The 8,983-nt window shown below is 44.0% G+C and overlaps 1 protein-coding gene across 1 annotated transcript in view; it reads left to right on the forward strand.

The window, feature by feature from the left end:
- The first annotated feature begins 4,800 nt into the window (after positions 1-4,800).
- The window catches only part of LOC132807437 (oocyte zinc finger protein XlCOF7.1-like), a 16,683-nt gene continuing 12,500 nt past the window's right edge, over positions 4,801-8,983 (forward strand). The window contains exon 1 of the mRNA XM_060821610.1: positions 4,801-4,882. The gene's annotated coding sequence lies outside the window, so the exon portion shown is untranslated. The remainder of the gene's footprint in view (positions 4,883-8,983) is intronic.

Consider the following 8,983-nt stretch of genomic DNA (forward strand, 5'->3'; position numbering starts at 1 on the left):
TAAAACCTGGCCAGGTGGAGCCATTTCTGCACTTCAAGACTGTTTTGAGCGCATTGACTGGTGGGTGTTCAGGGAGGCCACAAATGATAGCGATTCCATCAATTTAGAGGAGTACATGGTGTCAGCGATTTCCTACATTAGCAAGTGTATTGACGGTGAAATTGTGTCCAAGACCATCACTTGTTGCCCCAACCAGAAACCATGAATGACTGCAAAGGTTTGTGCAGTGCTGAGGACCTGTGATTCTACCTTCGTAGCAGATGACAAGGCGGGCCTAACAACATTGAGGGCCAACCTGACCCGGGCATCAAAGAGTCAAAATGTGCATACACACAGAAAATACACAGCCACTTTCAGGACAGCAGTGATAAACTGAGCGTGTGGAAGGGCATCCAGGCCATCACTAACCACCGACCAGCATTGCCTGGTTGTGCTGGTGGTGCCTCCCCACTGCTGGATGAGTTGAACAACTTTTTATGAATAGTTTGAGGCGCAAAATTATGTGGCAGCGAGGAACTCCAACCCCTCCCCCTCCCAATTCAGTCTCTCACGACCAGACTGTGCAACAGTTTCTTCCCCCAAGCCATCTGACTCCTTAACACTGTATGATTGGATTCTTTTTCTATCTGAAATTTTTTGCACAACTTCGAATTGCTGCTAGAAAAATGTGTATTATTTATCATTCTTTTATTATGCTGTAACTTGTGTGTTTTGCACTCTGGTCCCTCGAAGTAGAGGAGATGACAGAAACATTGGAAGCTGCTGAGAGAGCGTTCTCAAAATTAATCCTGGGAATTGACGTGTTTGCTAATGATGCAATGTTGAGTAGCTTAGTTGAGCATTCTTTCGAGTTTGGAAGAATGAGAGATCTTAATGAATAAATATCAGAATCTTAGTGGGCCTGAAAGGTTAGTTGCCAAAAAGGTAGTGTTCATTTGTGGGAGAGTCTCAGACCAGAAGGAATAGCCTCTAATCTTAAGTGTTTGCATATTTATTATGGAGATGAGGTGGATATCTTCTCTCAGTGGGTAATGAATTACAGGGCTATTGAAGTTCTATCACTCAGTATAGTCAAGGCAGATGGTGGGCAGAATTTTAGTCAATAAGGGACTCAATAATAAGGCATGAATGTGGATTTTTGGATTATAATATTAGATATTATGCTAATAAATGGTGAAGCAGATTCAATGGGCTGAATGGATTATTTTGGTCAAAGGTTTTATAAACATCCTGTGGGATCTTGACAGGGCAGATATGGATAAAGTGCTTCAACCTATGCACGATATTCAGACCGAGGGTTCCACAGGAACCAGAATTGTCTGTTTTGAATTTCTATCCTGTGCAGATGGTGATGCTTCCTGTAATCTCCTTTTACAGGATATGAGAAAGGGAAGGAATTGCAGCCAGAAATATCAAAACAAGATCTGATAGAGACAATCATCATCAGCCTTTGAATCTGTCAGGATTTATTATTTCTCTGCTGCCCTGTCTGCTTCGAAAGGTTTCAAACATCAGTGAGACTGAGACACAGAGTGAGAGTGTCGCAGTGAACTGACTGTGGGAAGAGCTCTAAGCGGATACACAGCCTGAAATAGCAACATCCCATTTGCAGTGACAAGAGACAGAACACATTGCATGTGTGAGTGGTCTTTCAAACCTGGAGAGAGACCAGGACTTCCACGTGATGGAGAAACCATGGAAATGTGAGGATTGCAGGAAAGAATTCAAATTCCTGTGTCTGCTTGATTCCCATCATCGTGGTCACACCGGGGAGACGCCATTCACCTGCTCAGTGTATGGGAAGGCATTCGTTCACCTATCCAACTAGTGACTCACCGGCAGGTTCACACTGGGGAGAAGCCATTAATTTGCTCAGTGTGTGAGAAGGACTTCACCCATTCAACTTCTCTGCTAACTCACCAGCACATTCACACCAGCGAGAAGCCGTTCTCCTGCTCCATCTGCAGACAGCACAGATTCCTCCGCCCCACAGATACACCAGTGTGTTCACACCGGGGAAAGGCCATTTACCTGCTCAATGTGTGGGAAGGCCTTCAGTCGGTTGTCCCATCTGATGAGACACCTCTTCAGCCACATTGAGTAGAGAGTTTTTAAACATTTTATGTAGATGTGACTTGTATTAGTATTCAAGATAGCACACATTCACTGGTCAGTTGAGCATCTATTAAGAGTCTCTTAAGGATTTGGAACATGCAGTGACATCAGGAGGTATATACCTGAAATGTTTGACTCTTTGACAAAATCTGAGTTGGAAAGTGTGGCACTATAAGAAGTACAGCAGGTCAGGCAGCATCCGAGGGGCAGGAGAGTTGATGTTTCGAGCATAAGCCCTTCATCACATTCCAGTGCCATACTTTTTGACACTGACTTTCTAGTATCTGCAGTCCTCGCCTCCTCTGAGTCTGTGACAAAATCTGCCCCGTGTAAAGATCGGCTCCACTTTCTCCCTTCCCAGTGAGGCTGTCAGGATGATTAAATGAGTAAAAGAGAGAGCTCTTCCAGTACTGAAGTTTGGACAATTAAAATTAGGAAAAATAAAGTTTCTTACTGCGGCTACAATCCTGGTAGCTTATGTGAGAAATGCCTCAAGGTATTTGGACATTGTCAGAGTCTGGTGACCAACTGAGATCCATGGTTTGAACCACACAACAAGTGGCAGGATGGAGGGGGGAATGTAGACATGGGTTATGTCCCTACCATAGAGCCATAAAACTCCACTACACAGAAACAGACCTTTCAGTCCAACACGTCCATGCCGACCAGATATCCCAAACTGATGAGGCCATTTCTGGAATACTATGTTCAGCTCCAGTCTCTCTGCTTTGGGAAGGATTTAACACTTAAACGATTCAGAAAAAGTTTACAAGGCTGTTGCCAGGGTTGAAGGGTTTGAGGTAAAGAGAGAGGATGAATAGGCTGGGACCGGTTTTCTCTGAAGCATCAAACGTTGAGGGGTGACCTTATAGAGGTTAAAAAATCATGAGTGGTATGTATAGGATGAATACTGATGTTGTTTCCCCAGTGTGGGCGAGTCCAAACCCCTCCCCCACCTCCCCTCCGGATAAGGAATGGAAAGAGGGAAACATTGCTTTGTTCCCAGATGTTGCCCAGAGGGAGGGAGTCTCCCTTTGAAACAGGTAGATAAGATAATGAAGAACATGTTTGTTATGCCTTCCTTTTTTGGTCAGAGCATTCAGTATAGGATTTGGGAGATCGTGTTGCAGCTGTACAGGACGTTGGTTAGGCCACTTTTGGAATATTGCATGCAATTCTGGTGTCCTTCCTATTGGAAAAAATGTTATAAAACTTGAAATGATTCAGAAAAGATTTACAAGAATGTTACCAAGGTTGGAGGATTTGAGCTATATTGAGAGGCTGAAAAGTCTGGGGCTGTTTTCCCTGGAGCGTCGGAGGCTGAGGGGTGACCTTATAGGGGATTATAAAATAAGGGGCATGGGTAGGATGGAAATATTGGAACACAGACTTTAACCTCATACTTTCAATGCATTATCTGAGCTGAGATGGCACCTATTGTTAAAGCTATCTTGAGAATGTAACTTTCAAAAAGTTGTGGGATTTATATATGAAGGAACCAAAACTAATGTGATCTTTTGAATTGGTGGGGGTAAAAGACATCTGATTCACTCATATCCTTTTTAGGGAAGGAAATTGCCGTTGTGGGAAAGGATTCACTCAGTTGTCCTAGCTGCATTCTTTACCCAGTCTGGCCTACATGTGACTTCAGACCCACAGCAGTATGGTTGACTCTTGATTGTCCCTCCTCCCCCCGGGGAGAAATTTACTTGAATGACAGCACGGTGTCTCAGTAGTTAGCACTGCTGCTTCACAGCACCAAAGTTCCAGGTTCGATTCCAGCCTCGGGTGACTGTCAGTGTGGAATTTGCACGTTCTCCGTGTCTGCGTGGGTTTCCTCAGAGTGCTCCGGTTTCCTCCCACAGTACAAGAATGTGCAGGTCAGGTGAATTGTCCATGTTAAATTCCCCATTGTGTTAGGTGCATTAGTCAGAGAGAAATGGGTTTGGGTGGGTTACTCTTCGGAGGGTTGGTGTGGACTGGTTGGGCTGAAGGGCCTGTTTCCACACTGTAGGGAATTTAACTTAATCTAACCATATCCCTCTAAACCCTTCCTATTCATATACCTATCCAGATTCCTATTAAACATTGTAAATGCACCAGCCTCCACCACTTCGCCTGGCAATTCATTCCGTACACACACCACCCTCTGTGCGAAAAAGTTGCCTCTTCGGACCATTTAGTAAAAAATGAGGTCTGCAGATGCTGGAGATCACAGCTGCAAATGTGTTGCTGGTCAAAGCACAGCAGGTTAGGCAGCATCTCAGGAATAGAGAATTCTTAAATCTTTCTCCCCTCACCTTAAACCGATGCACTCCAGTTCACAACTTCATTTGCCCTGGTGAAAAGACTTACAAAAGTTGAGCAGCCAGACAAAATGCAAAAAGAATACAACGTCGATCCACAGGGAAAAATAAAATTGTGGCTCCAGCCATTTTTTTCTCCTTTTGGCCTTTAGATTCTTTACATCTGTCAGTAACAGTAGTCACCAAAGCGCACACTGCGCATGCTCCGAGGTGTCAGCGAGGAAGGCGCATGCTCACCGGTGTCAGCAAAGTAGTACGCATGCTCCTCGAAGTCCGAAGAACGGCACGCGACTTCCTCTCGATGGACCAATGGTAAAGCCTGGAGGACCGGATGGAGATTGGTCCTCCTGCCAGTTAGAGCACCCCTATTGTCTGAATGCAGAAGGAGGAGAATAAGCTTTTGTCGCTGCTGTGAAGATTGAGCTTCACCCCAGACTGTAACTTCCTTCTGTCAAACATCTGTGAGTACAGCACTTTCTTTTCTCACCCCCTTTTCCACTTAGTTTTCATTTTGGTGTTCAATTATAGTCATAGAGATGGACAGTACGGAAACAGACCCTTCGGTCCAACTCGTCCATGTCGGCCAGATATTGCAACCGAATCTAGTCCTGCTTGCCAGCTCCCAGCCGATATCCCTGTTCATGTAGTGTTGATTTGCAGCAGCTGAAAGGAAAGGGAGTGATTCTCTGGGGTGCAGACAGACTCTGGAAATGTTGGACAATGTGAGATTTAGATTTGCTTTATTATGCAACAAGAAGCTATTAAGATGTGCATGGTACCCTAGACATTTAATATACAACCAAACTAAATATGTGGTATGTCTTGCTACTTTATTTTATATATACTGGCTGTTTTATTTTAAGGAAATGTTAACGTTTGGGCTAATTTACGTAAAGATTGATCTTCTAACGATCAGTATTGCAATGTAAGCAGTTAGTAAGAAAAACAAGCTAGCTGGGGCAAGGGGTCAGCTTTGAAAAATAACGAAACCTTGAGCGAGACAATACTTCTGCTAATATGGTGCAAAAACAACCAGATAAGAGTACAAGGTGCGAGACGGTTGCTAAGTTCAAGGGCTGAAAATATCATTAGACAGGGAAGTGGGTTATGCGGCTGGAGTTCAAGACAATGAGGACATGATCATATGCTTTCTCTGTAAGAAATGAGATCATTGTAAAGCAATGACCCTCGTGACCTCTAGGGGCCATAGGGGAGGCTCTAAATTGCTATATAAGAAAGATCGCTGTAATGCTTGGGTACGCTTTTCTTTGGGAAGGCGTCCAATTCTGCAGAATTTGTTAATAAAATCTTTGTTCTCTTGAATTTGTCCAGAGCGATTATTTAGAAGTGAATTTTCATTTCTAACAGACAAGGTCTGTGTCACAGTTGGCAAACACATGGCAAATGCAGTACCTCAATGTGAAGCTATAGCCTTTGTTGTGGCAAAAAAAGCTGAAAGGAGGTGCGTTTTTAAATGTGATACATTGGGATGTGGAGAAAGTGAGGATTGCAGATGCTGAAGATCAGAGTCGCAGTGTGGCATTGGAAAAGTACAGCTAAAAATGTGTTGCTGGTTAAAGCGCAGCAGGTCAGGCAGCATCCAAGGAACAAGGAATTCGACGTTTTGGGCAAAGCCCTTCATCGGATGAAGGGCTTTTGCCCGAAACGTCGAATTTCCTGTTCCTTGGATGCTGCCTGACCTGCTGCGCTTTAACCAGCAACACATTTTCAGCTCTGATCTCCAGCATCTGCAGACCTCACTTTTTATACGAAAAGTACAGCTAGTCAGGCAGCATGAGAGTTGATGTTCTGGGCACAAGCCCTTCATCAAGGATGGTGTGTAGATGTACAATGGGACCTCAGTGTCCTTCTGCACCAGTCTCTGCCAGTTGTCAGACAGGTGCAGCAAGCAATCAGTAAGGCAAGTTGTATATTAGCAAGAGGAATTGAGATCAGAAGTGGGGATGTCTTCCTGCAGTTAGGGGGTCATTGAACGTATTCACTGCTGAGTTCATCTGATATTTTGAACAACAATGAAATGGATGTTTATGGGGGATGTCAAGAAAATGGTTTCAAGACCAGTATAGAACTGTTCCAGTGTCAGACAGCACAGTGTCCAACCAGTCCATGCTGACTATGTTCTCAAACTAAACTAGTCCCAACTGCCAGTATTTGGTCCATATCCTCTGAATCTTTCCTATTCAGATACTTATCCAAATGTCCTTTAAATGCTATAACTGCACCTGCATCCACCCCTTCCTCTGAACATTGATTCCACACATGAACCACTCTCTGTGTAAAATGAAAAATAGTGTCCCTCATGTCTTTCAAATCTTTCTCCTCTCTCCTTCAAAATTTGCTCCCTCATCTTGAAACCCCCACCCAAGGGAAAGGACACCTGCCATTCACGTTAGCTATATCTGTTATGATTTAATCAACCTCAGTAAGGTCACCTCTCAACCTCCTATGCTCCAATGAAAAATGTCCCAGCCTATCCACCACAATGTAGGTATTTTCATATCCAGTTATGATCTGTGCAATACTGGTCCAGGCTCGAAAGACCAAATGTCCTAGTCCTGCTCCCAATTCTCACCCTCTGTGTCCAGGACAGCAAGAGAACATAAGACATAGGAGCTGAGATTAGGCCATTCAGCCCATTAAGTCTGCTGATAGCACATAATCGCAGCTGATAAGTTTCTCAGCCCCATTCTCCCGCTTTCTCCCCATAACCCTTGATCCCCTTGATACTCAAGAACCTGTCTACCTCCGTCTTAAATATTCTCAATGACATGTCATTTACAGCCTTCTGTGGCAATGAATTCCAAAGATTCACCACTTTCTGGTTGAAGAAGTTTCTCCTTATCTCTGTTCCAAAAGGCCTTCCCTTTACTCTAAGGCTGTGCCTTCAGGTTCTTGTCTCTCCTACCAATGGAAACATCTTCCCAACGTCCAGTCTGTCCAGGCCATTCAGTATTCTGTATGTTTCAATTAGAGTGTGGGCCTGTGTATCAGCATGAACCAGACCCTTCAGGATGAGATGCAGCAGGAATTAGGTTCAGCAAAGTGAGAATGGAGGGGGTGTGTGGAATGGAGATTTTCAGCTTCTAGGCAATAAGAGAGGAAAGAGAGTTTGCTATAAATGGGAATTGAGCAGATGGGTCATTGGGCCGAGGAGTGGGAGATTAAGTTTAATTTAGACAAATGTGAGGAGTTGCATTTTGGTCAAGCAATCCAGGCAGAACTGACACAGTTAAGGGGAGTGTTGCTGAACAAAGACCTTGGAGTGCAGGTTCATAATTCCTTGAAAGTGGAGTCTTGGGTAGCTAGGATAGTAAAGAAGGCGTTTGGTATGCTTTCCTTTATTGGTCAGAACATTGAGTATGGGAGTTGGGAGGTCATGCGGCAATTGTACACGAAATTGGTTGGGCCACTTTTGGAACACTGCATTAAATTCTGGTCTCCTTGATATAGGAAAGATGTTGTGAAACTTTGAAAGAGGTTGGAAAAGATTTACAAGGCTGTTGCCAGAGTTGGAGGGTTTGAACTACTGGGAGAGGCAGAATAGGCCAGGGATATTTTCCCTGGAGCATCAGAGACTGATGGGTGACCTTATTGACATTTGTAACGGGCATGGATAGGGTGAATATCCAAGATCTTTTCCCCAGGATGGTGCAGTCCAAAACTAGACGGTGCATATTGAGGTGAGAGGAGAATAATTCACAAGTGTCAAAGATGTTTGCCCTGACTTGGAGCAGAAGTTGTAACAGTGAAATCTTTCATTTAAGAGCAAACAACTGAGTGAGTCCGTCTATCCCGGATTGTGGTGGAAAGTGGGAATTTGTTGCTGTTGGGTGAGACTAGACCTCAAGATTAGGGGAGTAGCTTTCAAACAAAGATTAGGAGGAACTGTTTTTCCTGGAGAGTAGTGAATCTATGGAATTCTGTGCCCAGTGAAGCAGTAGAGGCTATTTCAGTATATTGAAGACACAGTTGGATGGGCTTTTGCATGGTTGGTGAATTAAGGGTAGCTTTGACAATGCAGCGAGGAGGAACTGCGGTGGTGGATTGATCAGCCATGATCTTAATGAATGGCAGAGTAGGCCTGACAGGACAAATGGCCTACTCCTGCTTTTATTACTATGGAACTATAACCCTGCATTTCCCATGGCTAACCCAGCTTCAGGATGACAAGGATTGTATTCTGAATATTGAGGGGGTAGTCAAATGGGAAGCTAGGTAAAGGTAGAGGGTTGGCACTGCTAATCAAAGCATTGATCACAGGGTAGTCTGGTGTCAGCTCAGATTTTTCTCTCCTCTGTTGATCTTCCTGTTCGCTTAGAGTAAGGTGTTGGTCTGTCAGCTCTGCTGGATTTCTGCTGAAGGTTTGACACCCATTTTGCACCATTTGGAACAATAAAACATTGAAGTCAATCGAGACCCAACCCGCCATCTCTCAGCCTGTCAACCATCCAGATACAGTGTTGTCATAGCAGGGAATCAAACAAGAAAAACGAAACAAAATTAGAAATAAATAGATACTTGTGCTTAATGTTTGTTCACTA

This window comes from Hemiscyllium ocellatum (assembly GCF_020745735.1).
Source record: "Hemiscyllium ocellatum isolate sHemOce1 chromosome 27 unlocalized genomic scaffold, sHemOce1.pat.X.cur. SUPER_27_unloc_17, whole genome shotgun sequence".
Classification (NCBI taxonomy): Eukaryota; Metazoa; Chordata; class Chondrichthyes; order Orectolobiformes; family Hemiscylliidae; genus Hemiscyllium; species Hemiscyllium ocellatum.